Raw genomic sequence first — 16,453 nt, 5'->3', positions numbered from 1 at the left:
TAGCTCTTTCCCGCACTCCTGGTCCATTGCTGCCAAACACTCTGGGGTCAGTGACCGCCCCCCTAGGCCCTCATGGGGGTGGGGTAGATTGCACTGCTGTTTGAAGGGTTAGGGCAGTAGTTTGGGAAGAGTAGTTTTTGAGATTTCTAGAAGAGGATTTTTGGGGAAGCTCTCCTGTACCTACTTTTCTCTAGCAAGAAAAAGAAAGACTGTCCCTGGAGGATTTCAGCAGGGATTTCTGTAACTCGGGAAGGGAAGCCCAGAGAGCAGGTTACACGAGTGTGTTTCCAGCTGTGTATTTGTTTCACGTACAGACCTTAAAGTGTTTCCCAGAGGAGGGGATTTACAGGTTCGCTGCTGTGTCTGAATCTGCTGCCAGGAGAACTATTGGTCCTCTCAAGCGGATGGTTTGACAATGACATAGTTGTGGCGTATTGCCCGTTTTGCTCTGACTGCCAGGAAGCTCAGAGCCAAACTCCTGGTTTCAGTCCAGGACGGCTCATTGACATGCTTCTCCTTTGCTGACTCAAGCTTGGTTCTGCATGTTGTTGGCTTTCTTTGTAAGCTGCTCTTCTTAGATTTGGGTAAGAGCTGCTGAAATAAGTTTCAATAAAAATTGAGTGAAAGATGAGGGGGTTGTAAACTGCCCAGGATAGGGACAGTTTTCAACCCAATAAATCTGGCTGATGCGTATGTAAAAGAATTAAGCCATTGTACCAGCATAGTACTTGTCAAATAAACATGTAATCCTCGTGTACGCCCTGTCCCTCCCTGGACAGAGTCCAGACCCGTGCCAGGGGCGGTGAGGAGACTTGCTAGACTGTGCCCCACTGAACTGCAGGGGCAACAGGACCCCAGAAGCCCTCATCTGTAAAAATCAAAGCAACTTGAGAGACCCCAGGGTTAGTCGTGTCCCCTGGTAGAGGCCGTGGCCCGGGTATGGGATCTTTTGACCCACGTCCCCCGTTTCTCCTGCCCTGGGAACCCTTCTATTCTGCAATTTGGTAGAGCTTGGAACCCCTTCTTGAGGGGTGGGAGGAAGTGGTTAATCCCCACTTCCTCCCCTGGGAGTTTTATGGGCCTCTGGGAGCCTGCCTTACTCTGGGCTTAATGCTCATAAATGACCCTCTCCCAGGGCAGGGGCCAGGCTCCTGTGCATCTTTGCCCGGGCTTTAGGCAGTTAGGTGCTTAATTGATGGTGATGCCCTTGGTTTTCTGTAATTGGGAGGTGGAGTGGAGAACCTTTTAGGATTACTGGGGTGGTGGCTTGAGCCCTTCCCAGCGGGGCCTGGGCTGGAAAGTTTGTGACCGAGCAAGGGCCCCCTGGGTGCTGGAGCTAGGTGTGACTGGCCGGGACAGCAGGGGAATCCTGGTGGGCGGGACAGGGTGGGGCGGGGAGAGATGGGAAGGGCTGAGTGATTATTGCACTTGAGAGGATCCTTCCCCACCTAGTTTCCTCCCTTATTTTCATTCTTCCGCATTTTAAGATAAAGCAGTAAACTCCTCAGTAAGCTTCATTTTTAATGAAGAAGGCATTTGAGGTTGTCCAGCTCTTGGGACAGGCTTTACAGAGTGGCCCTTAAGTAAGGGATGCTGGGTCTTGTCAAATGGAGTGATGGCTGGTGGGGTGCACATTGGATCTTGATTAGGGAGAGAGCTCTGGGTAGGCAGGCATCACCTCTCCTGCTAGCAGGCCCCCCCCTTTCCCCCTACGAACTAATCCCCTGCCTCCCTAATCCCCTGCCTCCCATTCTGCAGGGTTTTAATTAACTGTGTTTAAACTTCCCCGGGAAGCAGGCTACCGCCTGCATGTTTATTCTGTTACCTGCTGGATTTTCTGTTCCAGCCTAGCCAAGGACAAGTAACATTCAGGGAAGGAGTCCTTTTTCCCAAGGGCGGTTAGAACCTCCCTGAAAACTGTCTTGCTCCCTCTTGGGAAGGTGCAGAGCCAAACCAGAAAGCAACCAGGGTGTGGGCTCTGCCCACAGAACACCAGCCCTCCTTTGTGGAGGAGCTCCTGAATTTAATGTTATGCAAATAACATCAGATAATGTACTTTTTCTGTTAAGGTGCCTGGAGGTGAAATAAAGTGTCCTAAACTATTGGAGCAGAAGAATTAAAATATTTTATGCAAAGAGCATTTTTAGTGAGTGCCTACTATGAGCTCGCTTATATTTTTCATTTCATTCTTGTTTAAATCAGCCTTTTCCAGTTTAACAACGACTGGAGTTGATTAACCCCAGGGCTCCCTACCTACCCCACAGAGATTCTGATTCTTTAAAACTGGGGTGGGGTTCCAATTTGCATTTTTAGCTAGCACCTTGGGGTTCTCATGCAGGTGGCCCCTTTGAGAGAGAGGTTTTAAGTGGTGCCCTAGGAGAGGAGATTTAAGGTCACAGCAGAGCCCCAGGTACACTTTTGTTTTTTGCATTAGCATTTTAACCCCAATTGTCAATACACCTGTTTATCAAAGGATGCCCTGATTTCAGCAGCCCTTGGTAAAAATGATGCTTTAACATACTATTTGGTGTTTCACTTCAAGCTATAACATTATTGTCCCCTCCTCTGAGCCACTTTTGAAAAGAGGGTCAAGGGGTCCATTACTTCATATCCCCAAAGTTCTCCAGTCTTACTGACACCGGGATGAAAATCCAATTTCAGCAGGTTAACGAAGTGCTTTGGCCTGTGTTGGAGTGAAATGCCCCACAGTTGCTGCCCGCGGAACTGCGGAACTGCTACGGACAAAAGCAGCTGGAACTAGGTTAGCCCCTCTGGGACGGGGCGCCAGGGCCAGAGTCCCGGTGTCCGCGCAGCTGTCCGGGGCGAGGCTGCGTCTGTTGCCAGGTCTTCAGCTGCTGCTCCTGCTGCCAGTTGGCACCTCCTCTGTCTAAATAGAGCCACATGGGAGCCACCTGGAGGCCTTCCAGGTACCTGTCTGACAGGCACGGGGCCCGCGGGGCCTGGCAGGCACTTAGGCTGCGAGGAGGCCGCAGGAGCATCTCAGGGTGGCTTGTCAGGGAGAGTAAGGGCCATCACACCATGCCCAGTCGGGGAGACCATGTAGCAGCCCCGAGGAAGCCCGGGCCTCCCCCCTCCCCGCCCCCCTTGGGGGGGGTGCTGCACATTCAGCTTTCATTTTGGGTTAAGAAATAATCATTCTTTTAGAGCTGCACTGCTCTTCCTTGGGAAATTGATCTGTTAATATTATACTATATCCCAATTTTTAAAAATTCCATGTTTCGTTGAAAGACTAAGTCAGTAAGTAAAGCTCTTTCTCTTTTTTCCCTCCTCTGTCTAGTTGTTTCATCCAGACTCTTTACAGTGGCGAAGGCCACCTTGAATTCATCCACTGCCGCCCACCCCCAGGAGAGGAGTCTTAGACGAATGCAGGGAGGAATGTGCCAAACAGGACACATCTTCCCCAAGTGTCCCTTTCATTTGAAGATTGTATTAAAGCAGCCACCGCTATGTCATGGAGGGGGTACAGTGATTTTTAAGGCAAGGCTGAAACAGTGAGCTTGTGGATGTGTCCCCCAGACCCGCCCCCAGGGCTGCCATTTATTGCCCACGGTGAATTCCACTGCTTGGGTGGAGACTCGGAGATAGTGGCCCATACCCTGCTCCTGATACAGAACTAGACCTACAAAGACCTTGCGAAAAACCTGGGATTCCCTAGGGGCACAGAGGATGGAAGAATGCAGCTGCTGGCTGCTCTGCTCACAGCTAGTTTTCCGTCCCCATGTCCTTCATCTGGCTGAGCAGCTCCTGCTACTACTCCAGGGGTGGCTCCCTCCCTCCCTCCCTCCTTCATTTCATCATTCCTTTCTTTTTAAGTCTTGCCTACAAAGCAGTTAGCTCTTTTATAAACCGATATTTGTGCCTCTGGCACACTCTAGCAGTGTTGTAGGCACTAGTTTAGGGATAGACATACAGACCTTGAAGCAGTGGGCACTAGGTAACTTGAGCTTTACATGCCATCACAAACGAGTTGTGCATGTTGTGGATTAATAATATTAACATGCCTAGCCCCGTGAGGGAATAAAAATAAAGCCCCTTGGTGTCTTTCATGCAATTTCTGGGTCACATTGCGTACCAGCCCTCTGACCCGGGCCAAACGTCAGTTTCCACCATCTGTAAAATGGAGATGGGGCTATGGCTCATGAGTTGTGCTTTTTTTTTTTTGAGTTGTGCTTTTTAAACCTGTTGAGGCAGGGCAGCATCCAGCCCACAGCCTGACTTATAATGTCCATCGAGTTGGCAAGTATCCACCGAGTATCTGTGCTCCGTTAAATGCAGCCCCTTCCTCATGTGGCAGAGGAATGTTTTAATAACCAGACAGATCTGACTTAGGGTCTGCCCCTTCCCCACAGCCTCTTGAGTCTCAGCTCAGGTGGCTCTCCATATGGGGCTCTGGTCTTTTCTTTTTCGTTGTGATAGGACACATTGTGAAAGGAATGTGTTGGGGTGTCCTTTATGCGCCACCTACAGCTGTGTGACCTTGTGCAGGGTCGTTCCTCTCTCCTCTTGCCCCGGTTTCCTTATTTGTTGAGTAGGGATCAGGGTAGGTGCATTCCTATATGCACACTCCGAAATGTTTGAGTTTTGACAGTTGTGCACCTCGGGGTAGGGTGCATTTCTCTCTGCCCTCTTGGTCTTACAGGGCGAGGAATCCTGCCAAGGGAGTTCCACAGGTCTGGCCCAAGTCAGCTGGTTTCCTCACTGCTATCCTGGTACTACCCCTCTGCCCCGGGGGGGGCATGGGGCCCTGAGTCATCGGGGCATCGGATTGTTGGAAATGTCTCTCTGAAGACACACGGAGGTGGTTTTTGCTGGTGCTTTGCCCCCTCTTCATCATTTCATATTCCTAAGGATTGCTTCTTTTCATGCTCCTTCTGGGAAATGAGGCTCAGGAATACACTACACTGCATCCGTGAACAGGAGTATGAGGTTACTTTCCCTTTGCCGGGCATTTAAACAATGCTGTGTGTTCTTCATTTTTACCCTTTGGCCACCAGTGTTGGCAGCTGGCTGAAGCCTGGGCCAGTAGCCAGGCTGCGGTGGAGCCAGTGGAGGAGCAGCTGGGACCCAAGGTGGCAGGAAGACCCAGGAAGCCAAGCAAAGCCTCCTGTGGCTGCAGCTCGCATTGGTGGATGGGTTGCTTTTCCTTCCCTGACCCTGGCCGACCTCCCTCCGGCCCCTGCCACCCGGGACCCACACCCCCCAACGCCCCCCACCTCCACCTCAGCCAGCGGGCTCCCTGCAGCCTCGGTGTCTGGGGTTGGGGGAGGGTTAAGACACTTTTAAAAATTTCAAGGATTCTCTTGTTTTAGGAAATGGGATCCTGGGGATCCTGGCCCTGGGAGGTCAGGGGGGACCTTAAGCAGAGAGCTGGGGGGATGGGCACAGTGACTGCAATTTAAAGTTAAAAGCTGTGCTTTGGGAAATGGGCCTCAGTTTGGACGGATAAGGTCAGAAGGGAGCAAGCAGATCTTTTCTTGTGGGGCTGAGGGAAGGTAGAGCTGAGTCCTCTGGTTGGCTTTGGACTATAAACCTGGCATTGGGATCCCCTACTAGGACGGATTTGTAAACATCCTGGCTAGAGAAAGGAGCCTGGATCGCGGGCCCTGGAGGACCGAGTTCTGATCCTTATTCCTATATTAGCCACGCTTGTTTACCTGGATAAACAAGCCTCCTTCCACTCCGCTCTTTTTGTCTCATGGAAGGGGCAGAGTTGAGCGCATTAACTGGATTCTTTACCTTTTTCTATAAATTTATTTATATTTTTGGCTGCATTGGCTCTTCGTTGCTGCGCACGGGCTTTCTCTAGTTGCAGCGAGCGGGGGCTACTCTTCATTGCGGTGCGCAGGCTTCTCATTGCGGTGGCTTCTCGTGTTGCGGAGCATGGGCTCTAGTAGTTGTGGCACGAGGGCTCAGTAGTTGTGGCTCGCAGGCTCAGTAGTTGTGGTGCACGGGCTTAGTTGCTCCGCTGCATATATGATCTTCCCAGATCAGGGCTCGAGTCTGTGCCCCCTGTGTTGGCAGGCCGATTCTTAATTAACCACTGCGCCACCAGGGGAATCCTACCTTTTTCTTTTTAATAGTCGAGGACTTCTGAGAATCTGACACCCATGCACCCTCACAATTGTGGATGCAAATTGAGGGCTCCTCTCCTGTAATGTGTAAGATTTTGTGGCTCAGGGACTTCCCTGGTGGTCCAGTGGTTAAGACTCTGTGCTGCCAATGCAGGGGGTGAGGGTTCGATCCCTAGTCGGGGAACTAAGATCCCACATGCCACGCGGCCAGAAACAAAACAAAACAAACCAAAAAAAAAAAAAAGATTTTGTGGCTCAAAGCATTCTTGGGGGATGTCTTGAGTGCCTTTCAATCGAGATAGTCATCTGTTATCATGAAATTTTAAAAGTGGAACAGAACCCCACCCAGCCTGGACAGTGTCAAGATTGAGCCCCTGAGGCCCTTGGTGAGGAAGCCTTCCAGTCTCTGGGTTCTTTGGGGGATGAGGTAGGTAAAGGGAGCAGAAGAGTGTTGAGGCCAGACTGAGCTTGTTTACAGTGCCAGCCCTGTGGCCAATCTGGGGTTTGTTTGAACAGGAGAATGTGGTGATTAGAGCGGGAAAATGTGCATCATTAATTAGAAATATGAATTTTTGCATGTGATGCTCTAAAAGCAAAAAAGCATTAGGGAGGGTGAAAAAAGCTAAGAGGAAAATTGTCTCCCAGAGGATTTTTGTAAGGCATTTCCCTCCCCACTCCTTGTGTTTGACCTATTTATGTACTTTCAGAGTGTTGATGTCATAGCATTTCAAAGGGATATTGTATGTCTGGACTGCTAACTTCTTTTAAGTAGGCCTGAAATATCCCCGTCTCCATTAATGACAGCATGGTTCTCTCCAGTAATGGAAATTGTCATAGAGTGTCTAGTCATCCAGATGACTGGGGTTATTCTCCCCCGATTCTGGACCCCCTTTGGCAACAGCTGGAATGTAATCAGCCAATAAAAATAACCCGAAGGAAAACTGGCTTGTGTCGACTAATGTTCTTTGGATTCTAGAAACTATTTTAGGATGAACTGCTGAGTCTGGGTTGGGGAGGAAACCTTGCTCACCAGAGGTTTTTTTTTTTTTTTTTTTTTAAATCTTTTGACCTATTTATTAGTGAGGCTTTTGTAGGGGAGCCATTCCCTGCCCCATCCGCCTGTTTCTCTTGTGGGATTAATCATTTCCTTTTGACCTTGTGCTCTGCCCCTAACATGTTGCATTGATCAAATCCCGAAATCTCAAGTCATTTCTCCACCCCCACCAGCAACCCCATTCACATTAGAAAACCTGAGGGGGAGAGAGGGGCAGGGGTTTGAGTAGAAAAAGTTACTTGTCAAAATACACAAGATGAGAAAAACATTATTAGTTTTTTAAAACAACCTTCTCCACCTTCCTGTTGTTTTAGGACTTTCATGAACGGGCCATTAAAAAAGCTCCCTTTCCCGAAATGTGACTGGAAAAGTCCCTAATTCAACTACTGCATTTTAAAACCTGTTTGACAGTGTTAATTCAGGGGAATTGGGAAAAGTGTGTTCTCTTTTTGATAGGCGTTGGTTTTAATTCCATCCCCACCCCCGCTCCTACTTTAAAAAAAATTCCCAAATCCTGAAATTTAAATTTCAGCCTACAGTGAGCAAAGAAAGTGAATTCAGTTGATAGGTGAACGCAGTCGGTACTAAGTTGAATGCAAACAATTAGCAGAAGAGCTGAGTCCATAAATAAGAAGCGTGTGCAGAGTTGACTTTGTAGGCCTTCCTCCTCCTCAACTGAATTCACTCGGCCAGCAGAGAGTTGTTTGAATTCTCTTAGTCGCTCTTACCTACACCTTTTCTTCTGACTGGTAATGATGTTAGAGCTGGCAGCTTTGAGAGGGATGGGGCGATTCGGGTTTAAAAGTAATTACCTCCTGTGGGACAATCCTAGAAATTCCCTTTTTGGAGCTTAACGATTTCAGGGTGGCAAGTACTGAAGTTGCAAAAGAGAAAGAAAGGAAACCTCGTTTCACCATCCAGGCATAAACAACTGTCTCTTGGGGGGGAGGTGGGGAAGGAATTTTCTGTCAACTTCCCTCTTGCAGGGCGGGAGGGAGATTGTGACGCGGAGGGAGTCGCTAGGAACAAAGGCTCCGTATTGGACCAGCCGCCATCTTGGACCCAGCTATTTTATGATTGGCCGTAAGCCTTGGACCAAATTGATCACAGATCCCCTTGGGGGCTGGGTAGCCTTTTGGATTGTGGGGCCTGAGTGAAATTAGGGGCAGTGTTGTGGCCTGAACTGGAGCCCTGGGGCACATCCTGGAGAAGGACGTTGAGCCGTGCTCCTTCCCTCGGACCACAGGGCTGTGAGGGCTGGGAGATAGATAAATAGGTTCTTCCAGCACTGCCGCCTGTTCACTAGGTTATGCGTGGCGGGGGGGGGGCGGTGTTGCGTAGCAATTTGATGAGTGGTTGGGATAAACCCTCTGTAGAGGGTAAGGGGCTCCATTACCCAGAGGCGAGCGGTTAGGAGCAGAGGCCAAAGCAAGACAAAAACCTGCCCAGAGAGGTTTCATCATCCTGAGTTCATTTTAGGGTGCCTGGGGAATATGCTCTTAAAGTAAGACGTGTTCAACTTGAGTTTATTCTTGACCCATAGGCAGTGTGGAGCCATCGAGGGTTTTGTTGAGTTGGGGATTCATGAAAAAAAAAAAAAATTGAGTCGGAGGATTGATGTTAGCAGTGGTTGTTGGCATGCAGGTTGCCTGTGCCACAGTATTACTAAACCCTAGATGGGTGGTGGGAGATTACAGAGGTGAGTTTTCCAAGGCTGTGGGGGAGGGAGTGTTGTCGCCGTTAATAGAGGTGGCAAACCCCTGTGGTTTCTACATTGACTCTGGAGCCAGGCTCTGCCACTTTCTACTTGTGTCCTTGGGCAAGTCACTATCTACGCCTCAGTTTCTTCATCTGTAAAATGGATACTAATAATACTCGCTAACCAATAAGGCTGTGATGAGGCTTAAACAAGTTTATGTGTGTACAGCATCTGGTCTAGGGACTGACCCCAGTAAGCACTTCGAGACGTGTTTGCCATTATTAAATTCCTTCTGGCTCTGACGGTGCTTGGGTAAATGAACCTCAGGGGAGGAGCCCTATGCTTCATTCGAGCCCCCTAATAGATGCCCTATGTGGAAACAAAAAAATATAGTAAACTAAGTGGCTGGTCATCCTAACCCATAGTTAGCAGTTTGGTTTATATCATTCTTTCTCTGCCATGCCGTGTGGCTTGTGGGATCTTAGTTCCCTGACCAGGGATTGAACCCGGGCCCACGGCGGTGACAGTACCGCGTCTTCACCACTGGACCACTAGGGAATTCCCTGGTTTATATCATTCTTGATTTCATGGCTTAAAAGAAAGTGGGCACCCTTCCATTCCCCTATGAAGATCATACTGTGCATACGATTTGTATTCTGTTTTTCACTTCACATTGTATCATGTTAATATCTGATATTGGTTATTTATTTAGTGTAAACAGTAATTAAACATGTAGCTTATCTCAGCAAATATTTTAGGAATGTGAGGGAATAGCAAAAAGTATTTACAATTTCATTAGGTTCTAAATAACTACATTGGGACTTCCCTGGTGGCACAGTGTAGTTAAGCGTCCACCTGCCAATGCAGGGGACACAGGTTCAAGCCCTGGTCCGGGAAGATCTCACATGCCGCTGAGCAACTAAGCCTGTGTGCCACAGCTAGTGACCCTGCATGCCACAGGCTACGGAAGCCTGCGTGCCTAGAGCCAGTGCTCTGCAACAAGAGAAGCCACTGCAATGCGAATCCTGTGCACTGCATCAAAGAGTAGCCCCCGCTCACGGCAACTAGAGAAAGCCCACGTGCAACAACGAGATCCAACGCAGCCAAAAATAAATAAATTAATTAAAAATAAATAACTACATCAACACACTGCAGTTGGGCGTGGGGTGAAAAATACTACACAATAGTATCCTATGGCATCTAAGCACATTCAGGTACTCCTGAATTCTTGAACCTATTTTCTACCTTTGCTCGAATAGTAGCACACTACTCCTTCCTTATTTTCTCCTCGGTAGTGTATTTTGGAGTTCATTCCATGGATCATATTCTTTTTCATGGTTGCCCCAGTAATCAGTCTATATAACAGTTGTTTAACTAGTCTCCTATTGGTGGACATTTAGCTTGCTTCCAATCACAAACATGGTGCTATAAATCATCTTTTTTTTCAAGGAAGTGCCGAATTCCTAGCTGGATGGCTTGAATATAAAGCTTGTAAAGGTTCTTATTGCTGGAGGGGTGATAAGTATGCCCTCTCTTTTTCCTGAGAAGAAATGGAGATTAAGGCTTTTCCTGAGATCCACAGTGGGCTGGGGTTGAGAAATAGGATTATAGATCTAGACCCACAGGAGTGTCAGATCTGGAGTTTGGTTTTGTCAGAAGTGTGTGGGAGACAGTGGCTTAGGGATGACCCCTGGAAAGACATCATTTTGGAAGCTTACTGGGGATTTACACTCTTCTTCCCCCCACTTTAATGGTTTTCTACCACGTTCTGGGTAGTTATTTCTGGAGAACGACCTGTTCATAGACCTGGTCTCGGACATGGAAAGATGCTTATGCGTGGGCTTAGTAGGCTGTTGTGGCTCTGAGAGGTTGTGACCAGCTCTTGGGGTTTTAAGAATCTGCATTTTCCTCAGGCTCTCCGTCTGTGGTTGCTGCCTGATCAGGGTCTGCGGTGGAACCCACGAATTGAATTTTGATGGAATTAGCTGTGGGCAGAGCTGGGAAAGAACCTTGACTATCTTATTCTAACCCTAGGCCTTACTCGAGAAGGGAAGAAGGCGTTATTTTCAGTGAAAAACTGTTCTATCTTTTCTCATGGATAAGATTGAAATGGTGTTTTGATTATTGATTGTTTCTCATGACTCCGCAGTGTGCCTTTTGGCCTTGTTATTGAAGGTGGAAAGTCAGCTGGTCTGAAAGGTCTGCGGGGGCTGGCTCCCCTGGCTGGTGGTCCGCTAGGGCTGGCAGCCTGGGGTGCCTGGGTTCTCTCTGTGGCCTGGGTTTCTCAGGGCACGGCTGCTGGGCTCTGAGAGTGAGTGCTCCAACCAAGCACATCAAGGCTTATAGCGTGACCACCACGCCTTTGACTGGGCAAGGGAAGTTGCAAGACCAGCTGCAATTCAAGCAGAGGGGAAGTAGATTTTATATTTTGATGAGAGGTATAGCAAAATATGTGCAACCATCTGCAGTTGCACACGAGTGGCTTTTCCTGGAAAAGTTCATAAATTCACCCAGATACTACCTGCTAGTGATGGGAGCTGGATTTCCCTATCATAACCTAGATTTCTGTTCACATTTTAGACCTGCACACCTTGGAACAAATCTCCCACCGTCTCCTTCCCCTTCCACTTTCCTTGTTTTTTGCTTTGTTTTTGTTTTGAAGTGGGGTGTTTTTCATCAGCAGTTAGTGAGATGGTTAAACAAGGTCAAACAGGTGGCCAGAACATCTCAGTTTATCTGGGGACCTGCTGCAGAAGTGCTGGCCGTCACCCCTTTTCTGTGTGTTCTGGTGGATATAGTGCCAACCCCTCACCTAAGTAGAGTTACTCGATTGTTCACTGAGCATCCATGTGCCAGACATGTAGGGACTGGGAAGGAAGTGTTGAACAAGACAGAATTCGCAGCGTTTGCAGTGCGTAAATTCCAGTGAGGAGACAGACCATGAACCAGTGAATAGATACTTTCAGGTAGTGAAAAGTGCTACAAAGAAAATTCAGCAGGGGAAGCCAGTGGTCAGGGGAAGTGTCTTCCTGAGGAAGTGATACTGAGACTTGAATGAACTGGGGAAGGGAACCTTATATGGATGGGCGGCGGGGTGGTGGTGGTGGGCACAGTTCTCAGGCAGAGGGAACAGCAGGTGGAGTCCAGGATAGGTGGCGTCCAGGATGACCCATCCAAACAGTGGCACGATGGGAGCCACTGGAGGGCTTCAAGGAGGGGGTGCTGTCTCTGACTTTAAAAGGTGCTCTCCCCGTGGAGAAGAGACTGTAGGGCAGCAACGGTGGAATCTCAGGCAGAGTGAGAAGGTGTCTTGCGTTTCCCTGCCAGAGTCTTCCTTGTCTGGACCTTTTATCCCACCCATTCCTGTTTGCACTTTTAGACTAAACTCGGGCTTCCCTTCCTCCAGGAAATGTGCTGAGATTTACATCGAAGCTCCAGTGTTAGCTTTCTTCCCTCAGCCCTGAACTTGTTGGCCTTACTCATCATCCTTCCTGGTGGACTGTCACCTCTTAGAGGGGAAGGGCCTGGTGCCCGGAGCGGGTGCAGTAAGGAAATGTGCCTGCCTCGGGGATTCATGTTGAACATATGACATCTGTTGGGAGGGCCTGAAAGGCTGATCTGACTGATGAGAGTGGAGGAGCAGGCAGGGTGGCTGCATAGGAAGTTGGAGACATGTGCAAGTCAGAGGTGGTCTTCCAGTATGCCTTTTCCAAGCGTATTTATGGAATCTCTCAACATTCCATTCAGTGGGCAAAGAAAGTCACAGCTCTGGTGAACAACGGCCCCAAAGGCCATTGGAGTGGCTTTACAGCCCTTATCAGTCCTGCCTTGCAAACATATCCAGCCCTGCAAACAGGTTCCTGGAGTTGATTTAACTTGCCTGGCCACTTACCAAGCTGGAGCCCTCACAGGCAGGCCGCCACCCTGCTCTTTGCTGCTGGAACTGCCGGTCAGCATTTGCATTTCACGCACTTCTCTTATGAATTCTTCACCACCGCCCACGAGATGGAGTGTATTCTCCCCATTTTATGGGTGGAAACAGCTCAGTGAGCCCACTTAACCAAAAGAGCTGGAGAAGGAAGGACCACATCAATATGTGAACCCAGGTTTTTTGACTTAACAAAAAAGGTGACCCCAGGCTGTGCCCTGGCCTCCTTCCATGTTGTCCCCGTGAGGCCACCTACCCCCAACTCCCTCACCCCCCCGCCCCACCCCCCCGCCCTTGAGCTCCCAGCTAACTTTCCCCTCCAGTCTACTCCAGATTCTTCCCTGCACTTGGACCAAGAACAGTGTGCTTCTCTGCTAGAGGTGTTCCTTTTGTTTGGACTTGTAAATCTTCCATCCCATCCTTTAAAAAAAAAAAAAAAAAATCCCGTTATCCCATTCTTTCTAAGAAGCCATTTCTAACTTGTCTGCCCCACCCCCAGGCCATGCAACCACAGTAAGTCCTATGAAGGGATTTGGTACTTCTCTGGGTGGCAGTTTTTCCTATCTGCCCTCATGTATTTTGGTTAGTTCCCCATTTGTCTTACTGATCCTGTCCAGTGGGTTTCCAAACTGGGTCATTTTTGAGAGTGAAGGAGGGTGTTGTTAATAATTATGCTTAGACAACACAAACAGACTGGACTTCCCCAAACTGACCACCCAAGACTTGTAGGAGATTGGAAACTTGAGTTGTTTTTTAAACCTCCCAAGGCTCTTAGCTGAAAGCCTTGAGTCCAGTGTAAATGGTTTAAAAAAAAATCAGCAAATGTTGCAATGTATCTTTACTAGGACAGCTTTCCCTCTATGTTGGTTTTTTTGTTGTTGAAGTGTGGTTGATGTACAGTTTTATGCTGATTTCTGCTGTGCAGCAAAGTGACTCGGTTATACACATATATACATTCTTTTTTTATATTCTTTTCCATTATGGTTTATTCTCTATGTTTTATCAATAGATCTACAAGTGCCTAAGGAAAACAAGTTTCTGAAAATAAAGGAAAATGTTGTTCAAAAAATCTGCAAACACCGCATACTTGTTAGGGACATCATGGCCTCAGAGACTACAACCTGTATTAAAGCTGTCTCTAAAATAGATGAAGTTAACATCCAGGAGGCAAAGGTTGGGAGAGCCAGGAGGGCCCCACGGCTGACCCAGAAGTGGACAGGCCAGCCGGAGACTCCCAGTGGGCCTCTTGTTTGGGGAAGGCCCTTGGAGTTCGAGGTGCAGTGGGTTCCTGTGTAGAGGGGCTGAGGAAGAGCCACCTGGGGCCAGAACTTCAAAATACAGCAATTTGAGGATCCATCACAGACAAACGTCTGCATCTCCCTGGCCTTGCATCTCACCATTCCTGGTTAGGTGCCAGCCAAAGTTAAGGGCGACTCCCCGCTCGCTCTCCCACAGAGAGCCAAACGAAGCAGGTCAGAAGTTAAAAAACCCAAGGAGAGACCAATTTAAGGGCTGTTCCTTTATCATCCGCCTTGAACTTTAGCTTACATAACACTCCACCTGATTGTTTCCCACCTGATTGTTTCCCAGCTCAGGTGGGGATTTTCTTTCCCCACCCAGTCAGGTCTAGCCTTTGAACTGGAGTTTATCCTTGAGTATCTGCTTGGGGGGTGCTGGGGAGGTTCTGCCCCTCCCCTCCTGTGTCTCCTGGTTGCATTACCTGCTGGGTCAGGGTCAGCGGGCTGTCAAGTTCTATTGAACAGCACGCAGGTGCAGTGCAAAGAGGTGAAGCTCAGGCTTCCTTCGTTGGAATGAAGTGGGATTTCTGACGAAGCTCCATCCGTATCTGAGACCTGAATTTTTTCTCATTACCATTATTTTCTCATTACAACTTCGTTCATGCATGATGAGTGGTCCTGGGAATTCAGGCTTCTCTAAACAGGAGTTTGACTCCAGTGGTTTTACCTGTAGTGTCCCCAGATGTTGATCTTTTTTCAGATTGTATCTTATTCCTGGTTAGTTGGCATTTCCCTGCCTGAAATCGCGCTGCTGGCCTGGTGTTGGGGTTCCCTGACTCCTTGCCAAATCCTGCTGTAATTAGTGCTTTAGGACCGCAGCTATCAGGATCTGTGCACACTGGTGGGAAGAGGGGTGGGTGAACTCCAAGGGTTCAGGGCTTCATTGCTAGCCTGAGGTCTCCACTGCTCGCTGCAGTTTGGATTTTTTCCCCTTGCGATGGGGGAGGGATTAAGACCCACCCTGTAGACTGCCTGGACCACAGAACCGGCCCCGGGGCTCCTATTCCTCCCCGTGTCGCCCAGCCCAGCATGGGTGACAGGTGACTCTTTAAATAAAGCTGGTCTCCCGGCCTGGCCTGGCTCTGTTTCATTTGTAGGGGTGTCCGAGGGATTAAGTTTCCTGTTGTTGGAGTTAAAGGAGGGTGTGATTTAAATTAATTGCCTAACAAAGTGCTAACTTGAAAAGGGTTTTAAAAAGAAATCCATTTCTTGATAAGACTGAGGCTTTTCCGTTCACCCTCAGCTGCTGCACTGGAGCTGTGGTTTGAGGCCCCTCTGCTCTTGGTCACAGAGGAAACTGTTGAGAAAGCCTCTGGTGATTCCTCAGGTGTCACAGGGGATAGAGGAGTGTGTCTGTCTGCTCTCTATTTGATGCTCTCCTTGATGGGAGCAGTTTTGAGGAGTGCCGCCAAAGAGCCTAGGCTTAGGGCTCCACAGACACACGGGGAGCCCTCGCCCCAGCCCCACGTCGAGGGGCGGCCCTTAATGGCATTGAGAGAATTCACAGAGTCCATCTACTGCTTTCTTGATGGGGCCCCCCTCCCCAATTTAAATCATTCCTGCCTGTGAATAAGATTCCTACAGCATTAAATATTCGGTTAACCTCCTGATTTTTTTTTTTTCCCCGGTACACGGGCCTCTCACTGTTGTGGCCTCTCCCGAGGAGCACAGGCTCCAGAAGTGCAGGCTCAGCGGCCATGGCTCACGGGTCTAGCCGCTCCGCGGCATGTGGGATCTTCCCAGACCGGGGCATGAACCCGTGTCTCCTGCATCGGCAGGCAGACTCTCAACCACTGCGCCACCAGGGAAGCCCTAACCTCCTGATTTGGAGGCAGTGCTTGGTGTGAAGTTAGCTGGCTCTTAAAATTGTCACCGGGGGTGACAGTGTCACACGGGGCCGTCGGGAAGACCAGTGTTGGACCTGTGTTGCCCAAGGCAGCGGACAACTGAGTAACAGGCGCCCAGCTACTCCGGATTATAGAACTTGCCGAATTGGGGAGAGAAAGGAACAGTTATATTGGGTTGTTATCCCTTATTGGAGGGATAAGATACGGCTAGTAATATTTCAAAACCTTTTTTGTTATGAATTTTCTTTTCTTACCTGAGTCTTTATTTCTGCTTCCCTTCTCGAGGTGAGTGCTTTCCTTTGCTTTACATCCACCTGTCCACATGATCTCAGCCATGCAGGCCATTGAGACCCTTTTTGCTACTTCAGGGGGGGTGGTGGTGAAAGGTTTCGGGTGCATGGCGTTGCCCACTGTTTAAGAGGTGAGGACTGAGTTACGTGGCCACCTACAGTCTGGCCATTTTTTACAGTCAGCCTCCCAGTACCACCGATTCTGGTCTAGAACAAAACAGATTAAAACTGGGCCTTGCTTTTGC

At 48.9% G+C, this 16,453-nt stretch overlaps 1 protein-coding gene and 1 non-coding gene across 2 annotated transcripts in view; one reads left to right on the top strand and one right to left on the bottom strand.

The window, feature by feature from the left end:
• TRIM71 (tripartite motif containing 71) overlaps window positions 1-16,453 on the top strand; it is a 57,974-nt gene that overhangs the window by 21,432 nt on the left and 20,089 nt on the right. The gene's annotated exons all lie outside the window — the stretch shown is intronic.
• Window positions 9,331-9,403, bottom strand: TRNAD-GUC (transfer RNA aspartic acid (anticodon GUC)). The gene has a single exon. It is a non-coding gene; the product is annotated as a tRNA-Asp (tRNA).

The sequence above is a fragment of the Globicephala melas genome, chromosome 11 (genome assembly GCF_963455315.2).
Source record: "Globicephala melas chromosome 11, mGloMel1.2, whole genome shotgun sequence".
Classification (NCBI taxonomy): Eukaryota; Metazoa; Chordata; class Mammalia; order Artiodactyla; family Delphinidae; genus Globicephala; species Globicephala melas.
This window is presented reverse-complemented; position numbering and strand designations above follow the sequence as displayed.